The sequence below is a fragment of the Apteryx mantelli genome, chromosome 4, assembly GCF_036417845.1.
Source record: "Apteryx mantelli isolate bAptMan1 chromosome 4, bAptMan1.hap1, whole genome shotgun sequence".
NCBI classification, from domain to species: domain Eukaryota; kingdom Metazoa; phylum Chordata; class Aves; order Apterygiformes; family Apterygidae; genus Apteryx; species Apteryx mantelli.
In genome coordinates, this window is record NC_089981.1 from 30,791,646 (window position 1) to 30,812,459 (window position 20,814).

Below are 20,814 nucleotides of genomic sequence, written 5' to 3' on the forward strand. Positions count from 1 at the left end.
ATTGGCAGCCTAAGGCAGCTTCAGTCAGTTGTGAACGTTCGTGGACATGCAGGAGAGGCTGGTGGGGATGGGAAGGTCCCGTGTCCCCAGAAAGAAACCCTTCCATCAGTCTCCCAGCTGCAGCACCTCATACTTCTCTTTGGTGCCACAGAAGTTTTCATTTTGGACACACCATAAATCTTAGTTTATTAGTACAATTGTTTGATTTTTGTATATAAACTTCTTGGACTACACAATGCAACTAGTAAAGAGTGTTGAGAATTGTCTGGAATGAATTAATAGTTTAGCTGTGTTCCCTCACAGTCCAGGAAACAGAGCATATGAAACAATCCTGCAGTGGAAGACAAGTGTTTAGACAACTTACTGCTCTTTTCTACCTCTAACTTTATGGTTCATTCAGATTCCTGGTTCATTCAGTGTCTCAGATCAGCTTAATAATGTTGCCATTGACAATGTACAGATGACAAGAGGATAATTCAAATCACATCAGTGATATTTAGAATTTTAATTTTTTTAGCTTTGAGGCATAACCATGTTTTGTGGGGAGATATTAAATATTTTTTGTTGCTGGATTATTGTTGCTTGCCTATTATCAATTGATAATGGAGGAAGTAAACATATATAAGATCTGTTCATGTTTGTGTGGTTGAAGAACTTAGGAAAAGAGGCAGGGAGAGTGAGAATGCTCCTTTTCAGGGGATGTATATAAAATTTAAGACTCATAATTAAGGATCTTGGCTAGAACTTCAAATCAGACACACTGAAAACATTTTAAAATGACCCAAGGTCTTTTCACAAAGGAATTTAGTCATCTAACTCCTGAGGAAATGAAATAGAAACCGGATACTTGAATATCTTTATAAATCTGGGCCTCAAACCAATTTTTCAGAATAATCTAAACACAGGTTAATTGTCTAAATACTTTAGAGGATGTGGGTCTAAAGAGCTAAAGTCATCTTCTTCTTCAGTGTGATGAGGGCCATGGTGCCAGGCCCTGGCTTGCAGCCAAGACCCTCCCATGTTGCCTTGATGACAGTGGTTTAAATAAACCTGAGATCAACAGGATATATTACAGGATATAATGTCATGCATGGTTTGACCAATTAACAAGATGCTGCAGTGTATGCTTTATTCAGTAGTTGCTTGGGGGACCAGTGGTTGGGGCCAGTAGTGAATGAAGACCGCATTCACCTTTTAATACAGGAAAGTATTGTGGAATAAGCTTAAAATGCATCCACTGTTACCTGGCCTGTTTTCATGAATTTGAACTCAGTTTTCCCAGCTCATGAAGGAGTGAGCTTTCTTTGGCCAGGATTAAGCTGTGAGGGTGCACTTACAGCACAGAATGACAGATCTGCACCTGAAGCTGATGTGGAGTAGCTCTTCTGCTCTTACATGGTCACCTTGGTTTACTTGTGTGCACAAGCCTTTAGACTCCGTATGATTATAGCCAGGTCTGCCAAGTGACATCTACGCTCAAACCGCAGCACCCTGGAGCACCCACTTAGTTTTTCACCTCAGCCCAGAGCTGCTGCCACCCACTGCACCCCTAACAGTGCATCTGCAGGGACAGCCACGGGCAGCATGATGGGCGGTGATGTGCCTTGCTCACACGCCAACCTGGCTGGATGTGACCCAGGTTTACTTCACTGTGACCGCACGGTGTGCTCATTAGCCTTACTGGAAGGCAGGTAAATATATATTAGGCCATGGTGCTATCCTAGCAGCTGGATGTGATTCCTGACATGATCACGCTCCTCCCTGCGTTTAGAGCTAGGTGCTTTTCCTCTCAGTACTACTCGCTCTGTTGGGTATAGGGTTGTTGGGGTGAAAAATTACCATAGATGGTAGCATGCCTAAAACTTAGGTGTTGTAATGATTAATCTTTATCTCCTTATTGGCTCAGTTCTGAGTGCCTAAACAAAGGGATCTGTCTACACGGAAAACTCTTTTGAGTTACACATTTAATCTGATATGGTTGCATTACTGTAACCCTCCAAGTCTCTACTCTTATTCTGATATCTGAGTACTTTTATGATTTACAATTATGACATAATTAAAGGATGCAGCTTTCCGAGTTTACTTTTCTTTTATCAGAATTTGATTGACCATGTAGAAAATTATACCTTTACAGTTATATGTGTACAACAGTACTGAAAATAGCTACACTTGTAAAATTATACTGAGATAAAACCTAGTAAAGTGTAAGTCTTACACACATTAATTACTTAAACTTCTGAAAATGTTACACCTAGGTTCTCTCCAACCCAGGTTAGTGGGAATATTCCCAAGAATTTCAGTGGGACTTATGCTCAGTCTTTAAACAGAATTGCTGAGGGTCGTAAGGAACTTGTAGTATTGATCACCTCTTTCCACCATTTTCCTCTTGCATAATTAAAGTAACAATGACAACAACAAAAAATCAGAAAAGATAAAAATTCATCTGTATTTAGGAAACCTGTAACCATCTAAAGGATATCTCCAGTGCATTTTTAAAACAGGAAGAAAGCTGTGCCTGAACTGGAAATATTGCTTCTGTTTGAAAGCATGCTTCTGAGGACAAAGAGGATTACCTATGAATAGTATGTTCTTATGCCAGACTGGTGCAAAGTGTTGTTTAAAATCATGTTACTTAAAACATGGTAGGGAATGCGCTTTGGACTGTGGCCCCTCTTCATAGTTAAGGTGAAGCCCAAAGAGCTGTTATCTTTGTAGGACAAAGTAACTAACACAACTAAAACAAATCTCCTCCTGAACACATACAATACTAAATGAAACAGGACTACCCTCTTGTTCAGAACATAGGAGAAAGGGCTGTTCTTCCTGGTAAGTTTTCAGCTTAAGACAAGAGTCAGATGGATACAGAGGAATGGAAAAGCACATGCAGAAAATGAAAGCCAGCAACAATCTAACTGTTGCTGGGATTCTTGTAGGTTTGAGAACAAGGAAAGATTTAATGAACTGGGAGAATTCTACCTGGGAGCATAGTTAGGAACAACATATACCAGATAAAAGAATTTGCAATATTTAGGTTGGCCTCGATACAAGATCCTGAAGGTAGATTTGAGTCAAAAATAGTCCCCTGTCATGGTGAATGCACTCTTACCAAAGGCAGACATCATCTGCATCACTGATTCTGGAGAACAGAAACCATTTTCTGGTTGAATGAGTTTTGAGACAAAAGAGCATGTACCTGACAGCAGTGGGGTAGAAAGTTGTGCATGTTTGATTTGTTTTTTCCCCACGCATTGTTTACTCATTCAAAGGCAGTACATTATATTCTGCTTTCTGTGTTTTGGACATCAGTTATTTTGCTTGTTCGTTTGCCATTTAATTATATTATTAGACTTCTTTTCTCTTTCCAACAATTCTGGTACTGTGATCAATCAATCAATTAATTAGTGGCAGAAAAAAAGAATAGCAAGATGTCTAGCTATTCTGCAAGCTGTAATATGAAAAGAAAAGGCAGCCTTCTGAAGTACAGGAGCATAAACAACATCAAGCAACAATACAATAAAGACAAAATCTATCGCCAGCAGGCAAAAATCCCAGAAACTGAAAGCCTAAATTCCCTGCTGAAGGAGAAGCGAGAGGATGAGAGAGGGAGAGCAGAGTGAAGAGAGGTAATTACAAACATCGGCACAATTTGCAGTTTCTACCATCTTCAGCCTTGCGGTTCCTACCATCTTCAGCCATACGTGTCCTGGCAGTTCACATGCATTTCCCCTGTGGAGGCTGTGCCATGTGGCTGGCATCAGGCCAGGAGGGCTGCTGTGGCCGATACCGCTGAGACAGGTCACCCGGCAGCTGGGCTGCCCCCCATCACGCTCCAGATCAAAGGGACAGCGCCCGCAGGAGGTCACTGTCACCCTCCCTACTGCTGCTTCCCTTTACCCACGAGGTACGCAGGGTGCTCACGCCACAATACCCATCTGTGGCTTTTGGCCCACACTGATTTCGCTGGGAGGCTCACAGGAGAGCTGGCCAGCTCAATAAGGGCTGGTCATGGGAGGATTGCAGTTGGCATCCTGCGGGAGAGCGAGCCCTGCCAAACAGGTCCCCCCTTTTGAAGCTGAGGTGACAGCAGCCAAGTGCAAATCAGACACAATACAGCTAACCAACAATGTGGAATAACAAGTGACAAACTGAGTACTTATGGCCTAAAGTAAATGTATATATTCATACTACGATCTTGAAAAATATTACTTAGCATATCAGCAGTAAGTTTAATTTCCATGCAAAACTGACTGCTTTTTTACTACAGTACTAATTAAGCGTTTCCATGGCAGAGAGAACATCCAGACAGCTAGAGATGTGATAGCAGTATTTAATACCTACTCTTTTTGCTTGTCATATGTTTTATCAGATTGCTTGGACTTACAAAGCTCTGAGTTGTTGTAAAAAATCTTTTCCACTCACATGAAGTTTTCCAGTATGGAAACTTATGAATGTCAGGACGGAATAACTGTAAGTGTAGAAAACCACAGAGTTATTTTGCTGTGTCAGCTCAGTGTTTAACTTTCTGACCATTTTTATACATTAATGTATATCAAACTTTCAAGCTTAGTCTGAGATTTAGGAGTTTTAGGAAAGATTGAGGAAAGAATTATGATTTCAAAGCTATTAGAGCAGAATTGTTTAATGACCATAGGTTTCTCAGATCCCACTGAAGTAAATAGGAGTTAAGAACACTGAAATTATAACATATGTTTGGGAGAAACCTAACTGCAATGAGAGGCATATCAACAGAGTAATTCAGAAGTTTTCCTGGAATAACTATTTCTGAAAAACTCCATAATCCAATACTCTTCTGGAACAACTGTAAAGCTTTGTTCCACCTTAATTGAATTTGCTTTGAAAATCAATTAAATCACAAAGTACTAAGACCTTGTTTAAAAAAAATGCTAGAGTAGCACACATAGAGTTGCTTATGAACAGTTACTGTCCCTAACTTCACACCTTGCCAGAACCAGAGTAACTTTCAGATGTAGGAGAACACCTGGAGGGGGGGAGGGGGTGTCCATGAATTTAATAGATTGAAAGAGACATTTATGGTTTGCTTAATTTTATTTTGTTAAAGAAGAAAGGGACTTGTGTTAGTTTTATCTTCACACCTGCAGAATTTAGAGTGGAGCCCCACTATTTCATGTTAGCCTCTTCAAGGATGATCATAGTCTTTGCTGAAAGTTAGATTATGATATGCCAATGACTTGTGAAATATTGACCTATCAGCACACAGTAAATCCTCATCAGTCTTTTCAGACACAGTCATCCTGCGGCAGCTGTAATTTGCTCAGAAAAATAGAATTATGCAGAATACAAACATTTTTTGGTTCCGATGGCACGCTACTTAGCGAGATAGCAGCTATGCATTTGAAATATGCACATGCTTTGATCTCATTTTTATTGCTCTGTGGACTGTATTTTCCTTTTGAGGTACCCCGAGTTTCAAACAGTAAAGACCTGACTAAGCAATAATGTCTATCTTTATAGTGTGCCCTGTATCCACTCAGCTAGTCATGACCAGAACGGATGGAGTAGTGAGTCACCTACCAGATGCTATTAGAGCCGTGACAACAAGAAACCAGATGAAACCTCTAAACTGTATCTGCTTTCCAGACCACACAAATATAGCATGTTGAATTTGATTTGAGTTACTCAAACTGCAAAGCCTGGTAAGAGGTCTTTTCTGCACATATGATGTTTCCAATATAGAAAAGTTTTGAACAACAAGTGCAAATTGTGTGTGTAGGCAAACTGCTGAATTCAAGCACATACTCCGTGACGATTTAAATGCCACTCAAAGCCACTGGCTCCATTTAAAAATAGTGGCTTGTGGCAATGAGGTTCTGCAAGTTGTAAGACAGTATTTATTTCTATTTGTAATGCATAAACCCATGGCAATAGATAGCAATCTATGTTATTCATCACTGCTTAAATATATCATCCACATGCTCTCTTACAATCAAATTGCACCTTAAAACTTTTGCATGCCAAATTATTCCAGTCATTTAGGATGTGCAAATGTTGACTGATGAAAGAAAACCTAGTGTAAATTCTTGTTACAGCAGTGTGCATGTGCGGTGTTGGGGCAGGACAGGGAGGGGAAATGTCAATTGGTAGTCCATAGCTGCAAACAGTCTCATGAGTACTATCACAGCATTTCAGTTGTTAAGACTTGGTGATTAAGATAAGCAGGAGTGAAATACAGTCTCCAGCTCCTGATCATTTTTACAGTATATTTCAGATTGATAAGTAATGACTGAAAGTTTTTAGTGATTCATGTGAAATGAATCAGTGTCTCCGCTCAGTTTCTAGTGGATGGATAGTTGACAGCTTTGGTCACAGTTCCAAAAAGCAAGGAGGCTGGTAACCACTGAAGATTAAGCCATTCTCTCATTAACAGGGGAACCCTTCCAGGCCAGCATTGAGTCCTATTGGCTGGGTAGTGGAGGGAACCTTCACTCTAAATGCCCCAGATGTACCTTTTTAAAGGCTAGAAAATATCAGTCTTTTCATGGTCTCTCACAAGCAGTGCATTTTTCCTTAAAATAGAAATTCTCAAGCTGATTGGCCAAAACACTGCTTTGGAGCTTTCTGTAGTGTTTGTCCCGCATGCAATTTGCATGTAATTCAAATGGCACTTCCACCCACGCTGGGGTGTTCTCACGAGCCAGAGGCTGCTGGGTGCCTCTAGTACCTCTAGTGCCTCACTGAGCTGCTGAGCTGACATTCTTGGTCTCCTGAGATTTCTGACAGGTTTCTAGCTCAGTCCTCTCCTGCAGAAGCACCTGGGAAATTATTGCCTCTGTCTTCCCTTCTCTTGGCTCTCCAGGGTTGGTACCTTGCTGCTGCATGAAGAGTTTTGGCATGTGGCTCAGAAGCCAGGAAAATTGTTTTCCTCGGTCTGTATTTGTACTTTTTTTCTTTTCTCATGCAGCTACCCACACTATGAAATCTTGAGTTAGCTGCATCTAAGAAAGTAAGCAAAGCTAATGAGAACAATTTGATGGCCCAGCTTTTTCCCCTCAATGGTCCCTTGACAGGTACTGACTCGGTAAAGGTTTTAATACTGAAGCTAAGATGAGCATGTCCTTTTTTGCCTAGATGTGATGGTATGTGTAGAGAAAAGACATCCTAGAACCAGGTTTTGTTGACTATTCCATGGCATTACTTGGTGATCAGTCCTGTTAGCCTCAACACTATGTAACATAAAGGTAGGTATTGCCTAAGTAATGGTACAGATCTGATCTTGCTAGCTTCAATTCCCCTATTCTCCTCCTTGAAACTGTACTACAGGCAAATGCATCATGTATGTATGAGAGTGGGAGCAAGAGAATCAAGAAATGGGCAAAGAGCTGTGAAATTGTGCCAACAGTAACTCATGAAGAAGGTGCCTGGAACGGAAGAAACTGAATATAAAAAGAGACAAAATGGGCTGAAGTAAGGTAAATAGGGACTTGCAGAAGGAGACTTTGGAAGGTAACCCTTTGAGTAGTAGGGATGTTTTGGAGGGGTTCCTGAGAAGACTGGGAAGAGAGAAGCAGTCAGAAGAGGTGCAGAGAAAAACCACTTGGGAGTGACTGTATGAAAGAGACAGTCACATGGACAAAACAGTGAAGCTTAAAGCAGGGAAATAAAAATGCTAATTCAGGAATGCGAATGGCTGGGGGAAGAGAAGCGAGCTTAAAGGGGAATGAAAATAGAAAGAAGAACTTCAGAGAAGAAAGAACCAAGTGCACAGTGACAAACATACATGTAATAAACAAATAGATACATTTAATTTGAATAAAAATGTGGTTTGCTTGCTTCTTTTTTAATCAAACATAGGGAAGCTAATACATAATAGAGCTTTGGTTCTGTATGAGAGTAAAATTTTTTTCATCCCTTGGCCAAGAATATGTGTCATATATTGGCCAGGCCTTTCTCCTCTTTTATATTATTAATTGCCCTTGCTGCTACCAAAAATCGCAAAGATAATAGACGTATTAGGAAAACATTATAGATCATGTATCAACCATCCATTTAGATCAGCTGCAGATTCTAGGCATTCAAGAAATCCTCCAAGGGTCACACAACCATTTATTCCTCATGCTCTTCTCAAAATGACTGGCAAGGAAGCAATGATAAAATACGCATTGAGTTCAGCTACTTGGCAGCAGTGATTTCATAGATGACTCGCTAGCTGGTGGTCCAAGAATTTCCGTAATCTTAGAAGAGATCAAACCTTCCTTCTTGTAGATTTAGTGAAACTATGTCAGTGTTACACTGGATGGTAATTTAGCTCCATATCTTAAACATTTATGAAGTCAGGAAAGACATAAAACTGTATATTACAGCATCATCCAAAACATAAGGTATGACTGATTAAGTCCTAACAAAGTAATTTCTCTTCTGTATTGTATACAGTTTTTCTCTACCAGATTTTCCAATGTCTCTAAATAGCACATTGTAAGTGAGCATCCTTATTAATTCATTCTTCTGAAGTTTAGTAGGTACTTAAAACTTAGTCTAGTGCCATTTCAAAATCAAAAAAAAAAAAGAAAACAATCTGATAAAACCTTAAAAGAAATTGAGTCATTTCTACATTCTGGTTTTCCATTTTCCTTTGTAAAGATATCTCATGAAAGCATTTCCACTGTGCCTATGTATCCAACATCACAGAGCATTATACAATTATTTACTTTGCAAGAGACACAACAGAATTCAAGCTAAAATTGGGCATCGTACCTTCCTTTCACAGCTTTTAGCAGATTTCTTATGATTTATACCCATGTGAGAGAAAAACAGTTCTAGTATTTTGAATTATGGGCTTTTATCCATTTTTTCACTGTGAGACTAAAGTGTGCTTGAATTAGTATTCCTTCAAGGATGCATATTGCCTTTTTTTTTACTGCTATGTGCCACACATTTTTAGTGGTTGTTATGGTGAATAGGTTTGTGTAATAAATAAGAGAAGAAAACAGAAATCCCACAATACAAGTTGGCCATTCACAGCTGGGTACTTCCCTGAGGCTACAAAAACATATGAATTTGGAAAGATCTGGCTTTTAAATTCATAAATTAAAGATGCTCTAATCTATTTGCTCAAACTATGACTATCCAGTTTTCTCAGCCGACTGTCCCTTCCAAATGGCTAGTGCAAGTATAAAGTCACTAATACACTGATATTTTAACTTGCATATGGTCCTTCTTAATGTACACAAGAAAAAGACATCAAATTATTCAGAATAACAAAATGTATCTCATTAAGAAAAAAGCAGATGGTCCCTCCATCTTCCCTTATTTGAGTCTGTGAATCATTATGACACGATCCAGCTTTTCTAGGGTATATTTTTTTATTTTATCATACTATTTCCCCATGCCACCTGCTTTGCGAGGTGGCCGTTGGAGCTGAGGCATTGAGGGAAGGGGCCACCTTGTCACCTTCACCCAAGAAAACAGGGCCTGGCTCTGTGGAAAGCAGTTCACTGTTTCTCATGCAATTGTCCTTTTCTGATGAAAAATGCTCACCTGTAACCCACCTTCACATGAGGGCACAGGGAAAGGAGAGGGCAGTGGGCACCGGGGGCCCCCTCACAGGCCACCAGGAGTCGGGAGAGGCAGAGGATTGGAGCCCAGCTGCCCTTCCTGCTGCTCCGGAGGGGAGATCTGCCTCCCCCTGCAGCATCCCAGCTGCTGGGAAGCATCAGAGTGAGCTTCCACTAAAAAGCGACATTTGGGAGAGGGCTGCAAGCTCTAGCATCGCTGGCTCCAACCCCCTTGCAACAACAACAACAATAACAACAACAAATTGCAAGAGCTGGCAACAGTCTCATAAATATTCTGAGATGCACCCTCCAAGATAAGATGAAAGAACTCAAAACAGCATGCTGTGTTGAATGTGTATTCAGCTGCTATTTTCTAGCCCTTTTTTCCACCATCCTTCTGGCAAGACGCTTGAATTCCTATTGAAGGTCAAAGTTGACAAACCATATGGAATATGATTTAAAAAGTATCACTGTATATCACCCTGTAAATTCATGTCACCTGCAATCTGTTGGGAGTATGATGATTAATTAGTTTTAATAAAAAATTATTATACACACAAAAATATTTTAAAACAGTTTTCCTTTAAATTCAGAGTGTTTTAAAATCTAAAGTAATGGACCATGATATTTCTGGCAGGTTGTGAAAATAAATTTTCATTGTTTGTATAATAAAAACATAGATCTACTAATATAACAAAATTGAGATGGGGTCATTTACACGGGAAGGTTTTTATAAGTATCATCTCTATTGATTTAAAAAAATCCAGTAGCTCTTTGTAACTTCAGTACGAAGGATAATTCTACTTTTCAAGGAGTAATTCCTACATTACTTAAGAATTATTAGAATTAGGAGCAGAGGCAATGAGCAAACTATCAAAACTGCAGCAAATACTTTATGTTGCAAGTTATTTTCAAGCACGTAAATGTGAGTGGGCCAGAGTGCTTCTGCGTTGTGAAAAGCAAACAGTCACGCCTTAGGAACAGGAGCCATCAGTTCTGTACAAAATAGAATCTGGGCGATACTGACATTACATCACCAACTGCCCAAAGAAGAGCGGAAATGTGCTAGAAGGGTGACATATGGAAAAAAATTGCTGCACTGCTATGAGAGCTGTGAAAATAAACAGTAAGTAGTACCAAGAAAGCAATCTGGGCAAGACCTCCCAGAACATGAAGGTTGTCATCGTCCTTAAAACACTGCTAAAGCTGATCATCAGAAACGACAGAAAACACTAGAAGGAGATGCTTTACAAACAGCAGATGGTGCAACTCGGCGGCCGGAAGGAGCGCCTGAGCGCTGACGCCAGTGCAGCACGAATGGAGGAGCGATGACTTGCCATTGTTGCCAGGTGCCACAAATGCTATCAGCAGATGCGTGGCTGCTCAGCAACAGTTGAAAAAGATCACAGACTGTTAGAAAACATTATTGACAAGTCTCTAGTTTCTGCACGAAGTTTGAAAACTACAAAAATATGACTTGCCACTGAGCTGCAAGCCTGGAATACAGTTCTTGTTGCTGATCTTATTCTGTGCAAAGGTGAGAAAAGGAAGAATAGTTGGAGGAAGTTTACACAGTAGCACCAAATTTATGATTTAGAAACAGGCTCTCAGAACGACTAGCAGAAACAAAGAGTGATGATGTGACTAATCTTGAAACAAACAAAAAACAATAAGGTCATGATGCCCACAGAAAAGCAACATATTCCTTAGCCATAGGGGACAACCAGAATTAAAAAAATGAACTGTGGAAAGAGCAATTGTTGAAAAGAGACAATATAGTGTTTTCAAATAAAATTCATCAAGAACTTCTGAAAAGTTTTAATGATGGCCATTTTAGTATGGTCCTATGCAAAAGAGGAAGAAATGCCTGCAATTAGCTCAAAATAAATGAATGGACAAAGGAAATGACCAGATTGCTGCATTTGGGCAAAGTACCAAAGACAGAACTCCAGGGACCGAAAGGAGCATTAAAGATGTGCCTAGCAGAGCCAGGCAATCAGTGATTGATTCAAACACAGACCTACAACTACCAGTCATATTTTGAAATAAACTGGTGAATCAATATGGTTGTCAGCCTGCAGCGAAACAAGCCGTGTCAACTCTCTAGATCCTGATCTAATGTGAAGAGCTAATGGGGACTGAGCAGGTGTGAGACGACTACGCAGAGATGGTGCAACCAAGGTCTTGTCTACGCTGCAGGTTTGCCCAGGGTGAGTGAATCATTCACTGGTCAGTGCCTCAGATAACTTCTTTCACCTATGAAGCCCTCTGATTTCTGAATAATGTGCCTTCTCTGGTTTTTGGAAGTCTGTTAGTCTTCCAAGAGCAGCATTTTTGTTTCAGCACCTTCGAGTGTCTTTCTGCGAATAGGGTACAGGTTATAGCCTTGCCCCTTATGGAGATTGTCGATTGCTGAGGATCTTCGATCCAGGTGCCCTACTTTGGCGTGAGGAACCAACCCTTGCACGGACAGGGCTGTTGGAAGCCTTGTGAGGGCAATGCCGTGCAATGTGCCAGAGGCTGGACAGACCACTGAGCACCTGGGAGCCAGGTCGGTGAGGGACAGACCAGTGCCACGGCCATCACGACCACCCTCTTCCTTCAGAGCTACCTGCGTGCTGCCCACCCCACCACCCCTGTGCAAGTCTCTGCTTTTCTTCCCTTGGCATCCCGTTGCTGCTGCCCCGGTGAGGGTCTCTGCTGACACTGGCCAGCGTGCCTTCCAGAGACGAGGTCCAGAGCTGGCCCTCTGTTTCAGACTATCCTAAAACTCAGCTTGCCGTTTCCCTCTTTCCTGCTCCCAGCCTGCTAAAGACTTATGACTGCACCACAGTGGCCGGGCAGGGACAGCAGGGACCCTCGGGTGACACTTTGGGAATAGAGCAGGGGGTTCAGGACACCTTGTGTTAGTGAGCAGGGAGCGAACGCCAGTTCATCTCTCTCCATCTAATTGTGCATTTCAGACTGGAAGCACTTGTGGGATAGTTCTCCTGCATAAGTCCAGGGGTCTGAGATTGGACTTTGAAGTCATACTTTCCTGCTATATTTCAGTTTTGATCATATTTATTTTAACCAAATGTAGTCCTATTTCTATTTTCTTTAGGTACTGTCATTCTCTTCAGTTCTCAGATTTTTTCATAATGGAAAAGATTTACATTCCCCTCCAAATTCCTTGTGTATTTCAAGGTATTTAACTGTAATTTTTTTGACTGATCAATTTGTATGCTATATTTTTCAGTTGATCTTAGTATGCTGTCTGCTATGCTTACTAATAATTTAACCTGTTTCTGCTTTTGAGTGAAAAGCAAAGAACATATGTAATTGTTTTAAAATTCTTGCATACCTTTCTTTCTGCCTTGTAAGGACTGCTGGACAATGAGGAACTTTGCAAATGAAAAGCAGGACTATAGAAGTGTAATTCCCTGGGTGAAGGAATGCATCCATCTACCTGTGTGTGTGCATGTGCCAAGAGTTCAATAAAGTAGAGGCACCAGGAAGTAGTTTCAGTTTTCTCCCTATCAGAAGAAAGGGTCCAATGAGCATGCAAAGAACCTTGCTCTGGTAATGACAGTAATTTTTATATCTTACTCTTACATATGTTAAGGCAACTGACTTGTGATTTGTGAGCTAAGTTGTCCCTTGTTTTCTGGACCCACAGCCTAAGGTTGACAGCCCCGTGACCTGGAGCTGACTGGAAGATTACATCGTTACTTAGCAGGAATAAAGGCTTTGTACTTCAGCTTCTGCCTTTCACAAGACTGCATCCTTTTTTATCTGCTCCCAGGTCTCAGCCAGACAAAGATTTTCACAGTGTTACTGAGCTGCCAAGTTCTGCAAGAGCAAAACCCAATTTCTGAGCATGCTGTATTCCTCATCCCTTTTATGATATATATGTGATTTAAAACTGTCAGGGTACTACTTACTTAGGTATTCCAGGGCATATTAAAGACTGATATATTCTTAAGTATTCCAAAAAACATTCTAGTAGTAAAACAGGGTAACAACTGATAAATCTCTGTTTATTTTCTGGGAAAAAAAAGGACACTGTATTTTCAGCGGTTTTTAATAGTAAATAAAAAGCTTTGTTGGGAGAGAGTTGGAGGTTTTATGCACTGGGCAAGCAGGTGAAGCACAAGACTATAAATAACGAAAGTGTTAAGTGTTATTGAGAGTTTTAATCAGGCTGTCAAGGGATGGGGCGCTTCCTGCCTTGCAACCTGGCAGAGCTTTGCACAGTTACCAGCGCTCCCTCCTGCATGCTGCAGGCCTTCCTGCGGAGCTGGGAAGAGAAAACCTCGCCTATCACCCTGACCGATGCTCTTAAACCATGGATGTGCCAAGGAGCAGACACCTCTTCTGTCTTGTTTCCCAGAAGGCTCCAGTATTGCCATGGTTTAGAGCACAAGACTGGTTCATAAGCCAGCTATCTCAAGGTTTTAACTTACTTTTTAAAAGTTAGATGGTAGGCAGAGCACAGGTTTTCCTATGACTTTTCAAGATGCGTTTTCTTCACAACAGAGCTGGCACGAGTGAGTGGCGCCTGACTGGAAGTCAGCTCCCCTTAACTCATGGCCAAGGTCACTCGTGATACCCTCAGTCACCTCATCAGGGGAAGAGAGAGACCATGTTCGGGAGTGCAAAGTTATTGGCTCACTTTTGCTTCTGAAAAAGCTGATGTATACACCAGTGTAACACACACCATCCGTATGAGCACCAACCTGCCAAAGCCCTGTGTTTACGGCGCAGTTACATACATCTGCACGCATGCACACACCCCTGCGTCAGCCTTTGAAGGAACAGGGTTGCACCATAAGTTATCTACTTTTGCTGCTATGTTATTTAATTAATTCTCAATTTTTTTAGCAATTATGATGCTGTACCGTTTTGCCAGCTCCTGCGTAGAGATGTTTCTGCCGACTGGTCTGTCATTCCTGTACATGTTTGTGTTGAACGAGCCCTCCTTTATTCCCCTTGGCTGCTCCATTTTCAGCCTGTTCCTGGAAAGAAAAAGCATGCCATTAAACTAGAAGCACCAGCACAGCACACCTATACTGCTCCACTAACTGATTTTCACGAGCATGGAGTCCAGTTCTCAGTCTGGGATACTCTAAAGGTGAAGTGAAAGGTAAGAAACATGCGAACCCTTGGTGTTGGCTTCAGTTACAGCCTCTCTTGTTTCTTTTCTGATTCCCTTTCAGGGCTTGGGTTGGCACGGATAGTTGTATACAAAATTGAGGGAGGGTTAGAGAAGGGGTGGCTGGAAGGCCTGGGCTGAGGACAGACCAGTTCAGCACATGGGGCTCATTCCTGGCCCTGCGCCTGGGTTAGCGCAGGGTCTGAGTGAGCTGATGTGGTTGGTATCTCCGGGGTTACTCAGCTGGTGGGCTGGCTTTTAAATGACAGTCAAAACAGAGCTTTCCTGCAGGCTCTGCACTCATTTGATTAAAATAATTTCTCCCCCCTGCCAGTGGAAAAAAGGTGGAAGCATAAAGATGTGTTTGTGTGATAAGGAACTGTGAAAATGAGAATTGCTGTTGAACAACATGAACCATAATACTGCTACTGTTTTTATAAAAGATAAAAAAGGGTCATACTTGCAGCATGAAACACAGCAAAGCTGTAAGAGAAAAGCACTTTCCAGCGACTAATATTTTGTTGCAAATGACATCAAGACTTAAAAAAAAAGTCATTAGGAATTGCTGTCTTTACAGTTGTCTGTGTATAATTTCATATGCTGGTTTAGACTAGATTCTCAACTGCCCGTGCATTGCTCTCATTTCAGATCTAGGGCTGGAAAACAGAATTGGGTTTGAATCTAAGGGATTGAGTAACCTCTGCCGAACTGCAAGTGCCACCGCACGCTGCCCTGCAAACTCCTGGGACACCTGGAGCTGGAGCCCCCCTTGTCTTCTCTTAAGTTAATGGGGCCTTATCATTAAAAAAAGTATCTATTTACTTACAAACAAAGAGACTGGGCAAACACTTATCTGAAAACATGATTTTACAAAGAGCACCCATCTCGCCCTATAATAAAAACTTGATTTAATTGATTAAAGAGCTTTGCTTGGACAACTCTTTCTGGCATTTCCACTGGGCTGTATCTCTGAAGATGGAAAGCTCTCTGGAATTACACTTGCATGGACTATGAAGTGGTAGTTTATTTCAGGAAAACTATAAACTGGGGATAAATTGCCAGCTTTCTTGCAAGTTTTTACTCATAGTGTACTTAAGTAATTGGGATGGGGCCCTAAGTTGTTTTTTCTGTATGTTAGACACTCAAGCTTAATGCACACCTCTAATTTGCCATTTGAAACACTTCGGAATAAACAAACAGGGATAGGGAAAAAGGAAAGCACTTCAGACAATTTGAATTAGTAGAGCCTAATATTAAAGGAAAGCTAGCTGTGTCAAAGAAATATAGCAGAGACCAAGGAGTTAACCTGTTCTGGTGGACCATCCCCACATAGTTTTCCCAGGCACCAGCCGAGTTATTTCTCAAATGCCAGCCAAGAGCTACACGCAGCTAGCAAAAATCCCCAGTTATCTGTGCAATGGAAAGGGGTGACACAAACGAAAGAGCAGCGTGGTGCTGCTGATAGTGAAGCGTGGGTTCCTGTGCTCTCGTCCAGCTTGTGTGCAGGACAGAATAAACAGTTAAAGGCGATAAGGTCTATACAGTGAGTCAGTGCCGCGGTATGTTCCATCGTGTCCTGGGGTCCCAGGAGCTCACGTGGGACCTGCCTTCCCCAAGGCTCTCACAAAGACCATTTAACTGTCCGTGGTTGCACTAAATACCAAACCACTAGGTCTCTAGTTATTTTGGGCATGACACACTAGGGACACGGGGAGGCTGAGAGATGGAGGAGATGGAGAGATGAGAGATGGAGAGATGGAGAGCTGAAACACTCATTAAAGAACTCAGAGAGCTTTCAAAATCCTCTTTGTTTTCTTTAACCAAAAAGGAATACTATGTGGTGTTCTTGCAAACAGAAGGTGAGTGGGTCTAGCAGATTCCCAAGCTCCCCAAACCTGTGCAACAAATCACTAGGGCAGAAACAAGAGAAATTTGCAGTTCTGAAGTTAAAACCTGTACATAAAATAGAGCCTCATAAAGCTCAGCATTTCTGTAACTCCCTATTCCTTGCGGACCCTGTTGCATAGGCAGTACTGACCAAATTCATACACACTGGAAAAAGGACTGGGCTGCAGAAGAGGATCCTACACATAGTCAGATCAGTCCTGGCTGAACACACACAGCAGAAAGTAAGCCATGGACGTTTTAAACTGGGGAAAAGTGCTGCTCTTCGAAGAACTAAGAGTACCAGATAGGAAAAGCCATGCTTCTTGAGATTAATCACCAAGGTTAGTTGATCTCTGTAGCCTGTATTAAGGAGTCCTGAGAAACTGCTCAGTGGATATTCAAAAAGAAAACAGCATTAACGTACTCTGATGTTTTTTCACTGCAACTGGTGACTGTTTAATACCCTAGATGCCCCTCACCCCTCTTTTACACCCCCCATACACATAAGCACATACACATAAGAAATCAAAGTGTCTGATTTCCAGACAAACTTTAAATATTCTTTAAAAAAATCTGAATGAGCTAAATTGATACCAAATGCTTAAGGACTTTTGAAAAACTAGTCTGTGCCTGAAGCCTTGCATATTTAAGAAGTGCCGAACTGTTAAAGGCTGTTGGAGCACTTTACTCCAGCTAAGAAGCAGCAGGATCTGTGCTGCATTTAGGCTCTGAAACACATCTGTGCATGCAGGTATGTATGCGTGTGTGCACATACAAAGGCACACGTGCACCTATTGATCCTAACTTAAAAAATGAGTTGGATTCATTGCTCTTTCAAAGGGAAAAACTCCCCAGCTGACACAAACAGCATGTTGCTACTCTGAGTTAATATTTATAACAAGTTTCCTATCCAAAACCTGAATCTGAAATGGGGATATGAGCCGGTGCTGGCACAGGTGTGTGGCACTGGACAAATATGGTCCCTGCCAGGGAGGCCAGCGGCAGCCCAGAGCGTCCTATGGAAATATCCCCATCTAGTGGGTGTCCCCAGGCTGTGGACGCTCCTCTGCTGCCAGGACACTGCCTGCCACTCTGGTTTCAGGGCAGTTGCACATTTGCTCGTTTTTGTGAAAGAAAACAACAAAAGTAGAAACCTTCTATGATCTGTAAAATTATTTCAGATTTTACAGTGGTGTTATAAAAATGCATACAGTATTTAATGTGGTCTTTCAAGAGGTGTTATAAAAATACATATGATATTTAACATGGTCTTTCAATGACAGACTGTTTTGCTTTTCTCACTAAAGTGCGTACTGGATCCAGTATGCCTAAACAAGCTAAAATACCTCTGATGGTTTGCCTGTGGATTTTCTGAATGAGTTTTAAAAGAGAACTGAGAAGCTTTCAGACTTGACATGCCCTCTCATAGTTAAAGTTCCTGCTTATCTCAGGCTTTATTTTACATAAAGGAAAGGAGTTCAATGGGATTTGAAAGGCGAAATATTTGTAAAATATTCATTATCTTCTTCAAGACAAAACATACAAGGCCAATGTGAACATACAGTATTATCCTGACTTGAGACAGTAAAAAATCATGTATCTACTCTCTCTCCTGTCTTTTTGAGGGAATTGTTCTTAGCTGATGAAAAAGAAAGCTTTGTTCCTAGACCACCTGAAATTAGTAGGACTTCTGACACTAAACAGGGTTTAGTGAGGAATATTTTGGGAAGGAATACAGCATAGCAGTACATTTAGTCCTAAAGAAAGTACAGTATTCATGTAATGGTTACCCAATTAATGCCTTTCTTTTTACTTCTCTTTCTCAGAAAGGATTAGTGTGTAACAGTTATTTAAGGATGGCTGAATAATATGATGGCATCTAAATAAGCAGATGCCTATTGTTGATATTTGCAAGTCAGGCTCAGATTCTCCAGCTTCCCACCATGGCTGGGAATTTCTGCATGAACAAAATTGAATTATCTTAAATCCAGGCTGCAGCACATGCTGGGGTTTTAACTATAGGGTGAGAAGGGTTTCAGAGAGGAACCGCGCAGCACCACAGCTGACCGGGATTGTGAAACACCCTCTTCTCCCTGGTCACTCATTTTAATGCTTATCCTATTATCAACACCTATGGAACATACATATTTTATACACACACACACACACACACACATCCCTAGGAATAGATAAGATCCTGTCTGTCTGAAGACATTTATAGACATGTATTGCTTGCTGCTTCTGGCTTGTCACATGTATGCATGCTGTTTCTTCTTAGCAAAGATCCCCTCAAAACATTTTACACGATGATTTACAAGGTGTTGTTTTGAAACAGGTTTGAAGGCAGTGGTTATGAAACCAGGAGATTAGCGTCACGAGCTCAAGACAGGCATGGTGGAGACAGGTGCCATGCCTGTTTCTCCATGTAGCTCTGCCAATGCACATTAATCTTGACCTGCAACATTCCTGCTGCTCCAGTCCTGGGCCCCTCTTGTGCCAAAGTCTATAGTTTATTTGTGTGTAGGTGCAGCAATGTTTCCACTGAAGCAGAAGCTGTTGTGAACACCTCTCGCTCCCTTTCGACCTTTGCTTTTTGCTCTGCCAGCGCGACCCATCTTGTCCATGGTGCCTGTTGTGAAGGGACTGGCACCATGCGCTGAGTAACCCCACGATTTTATGCGGTCTGAACGCCAAAAGCCAAGAGACCCGGAGTTAATCATTGCTTGCTCAGGCTGACTCAGCCTGCCCCAGCCTTTTCCATCGCCAGCCCCGGCCGCGGACCTGCGGGGCCCGGGCGCCGCAGCGCAGGGCGCTTCCTCGCCCTTCCCTCCCGTGCTTGCCCCACAGCTGCTGCGTCTTTGGGGCAGAGCGAGGCGTCCCTAGCGCCAGGCGAACGATGCGTTTCGCTCCTATCGAGCCCCCGCCAAGCACCGCAGCTGCGGTGTGGTATGTGCCAAGTACTTATCGCTAAGGGCAAGCTTGCCCTTGCCCTGGCCAGGGCGCCGTGGGCAAGGCTGGGGCAGGCAAGAGCGGGGCCTCTCGCACCCGCCTGGGGGAGGCCGTCGGTCTCAGCTGCGCCGGGGGGACCCCGTCCGCCTGGGACCCTGGTATATACTATTAGCACAGAGCTGGCACGGCATCCCACTGGGGCACACAGCGCGCAGATGGGCACCCTTCAGTATTTCCAAGATTTCTCTTGACTGCTGCTCAACACAACAAATAAAACTCAGCAGGGTCATCCTCTTGCGCCTGGGTCACCAGGTGTTTGCAGCTGGCACTTTATCAGCAAGAGAAGAACGTACAGGACCATGAACCACAAGATCACTTGCTGGTATTTCCTGTTTTAAGCAGTAAAAATCTAAATATTAGTTTCTCAGAGCATCCAGCTGGTGGTGCCAAATAGTAACTGCAAAGGACACTTTTTCTAGCTTTTAAATGTTTGGGATATAAATTGTTTGGATAAAGGCATCTCTATGGTTGTTTCTTAGACAGCCTCTTCTTAACAGCTGCCCTCCTCTCTTTCAGCGAACACGGTGGGTCTTCGTCTAACCGCTGGCTGACGGGCGCTTCTGCCTCGCACCAAGGGCCATATCCCCCTCCTCTGAGTTACCTGAAAGCTCGCTCTGCACAGGGCGTACACATGTATGTAGATGCATACAGATGATGGGCAGTGGAGGATCAGGCCCAGGACATTTTGCCCGGGAGTGATACGCTTGCTGCTTCATAAATCACAGCAAGCCTTAAGAACACATACACCTGTTCCCTCGGGCGGCGACTAGCTCTGTACCTGGCATCCACGTAACTTATTTGGTCTGACGTCTGTGCAGGATCTTTAACACGTTTATGATGGCTGCTGATGAGTCAGCTTGTGACCTTCTTTTCTGTGAAATTCAGTACTTAGAAGTATTTAGCTTGGAAGAAGATACCTGTTTTCAAATGTAAAAGGGGGGGGGGGAATGGGAAGGGAACGCTGTGTTATGTTTCACTGGCCTGACAGTGACCTACAAAATGTGCTGGTGAGCACAGAAAATGTGTGCACTAATGAGTGCCGCCACGGTTTGTTTTCATTCCTTTGGATATTTGATTCTGAAGGTTAAGGCAGGGGAAAGGCAGCACTAACCCGAGGCGCTGGCTTTCCCCCGGCTCCCGGCCGCGTCAGCCGGCGCTGCTTCTCCCGGCCAGGCTCCTCGCTGGCCGGCACCGTCCGCTCCGGAGAGCCTGCTTCTCACGACAGGGCCGCAGGCGCGGCTGTTTTGGGCGGTT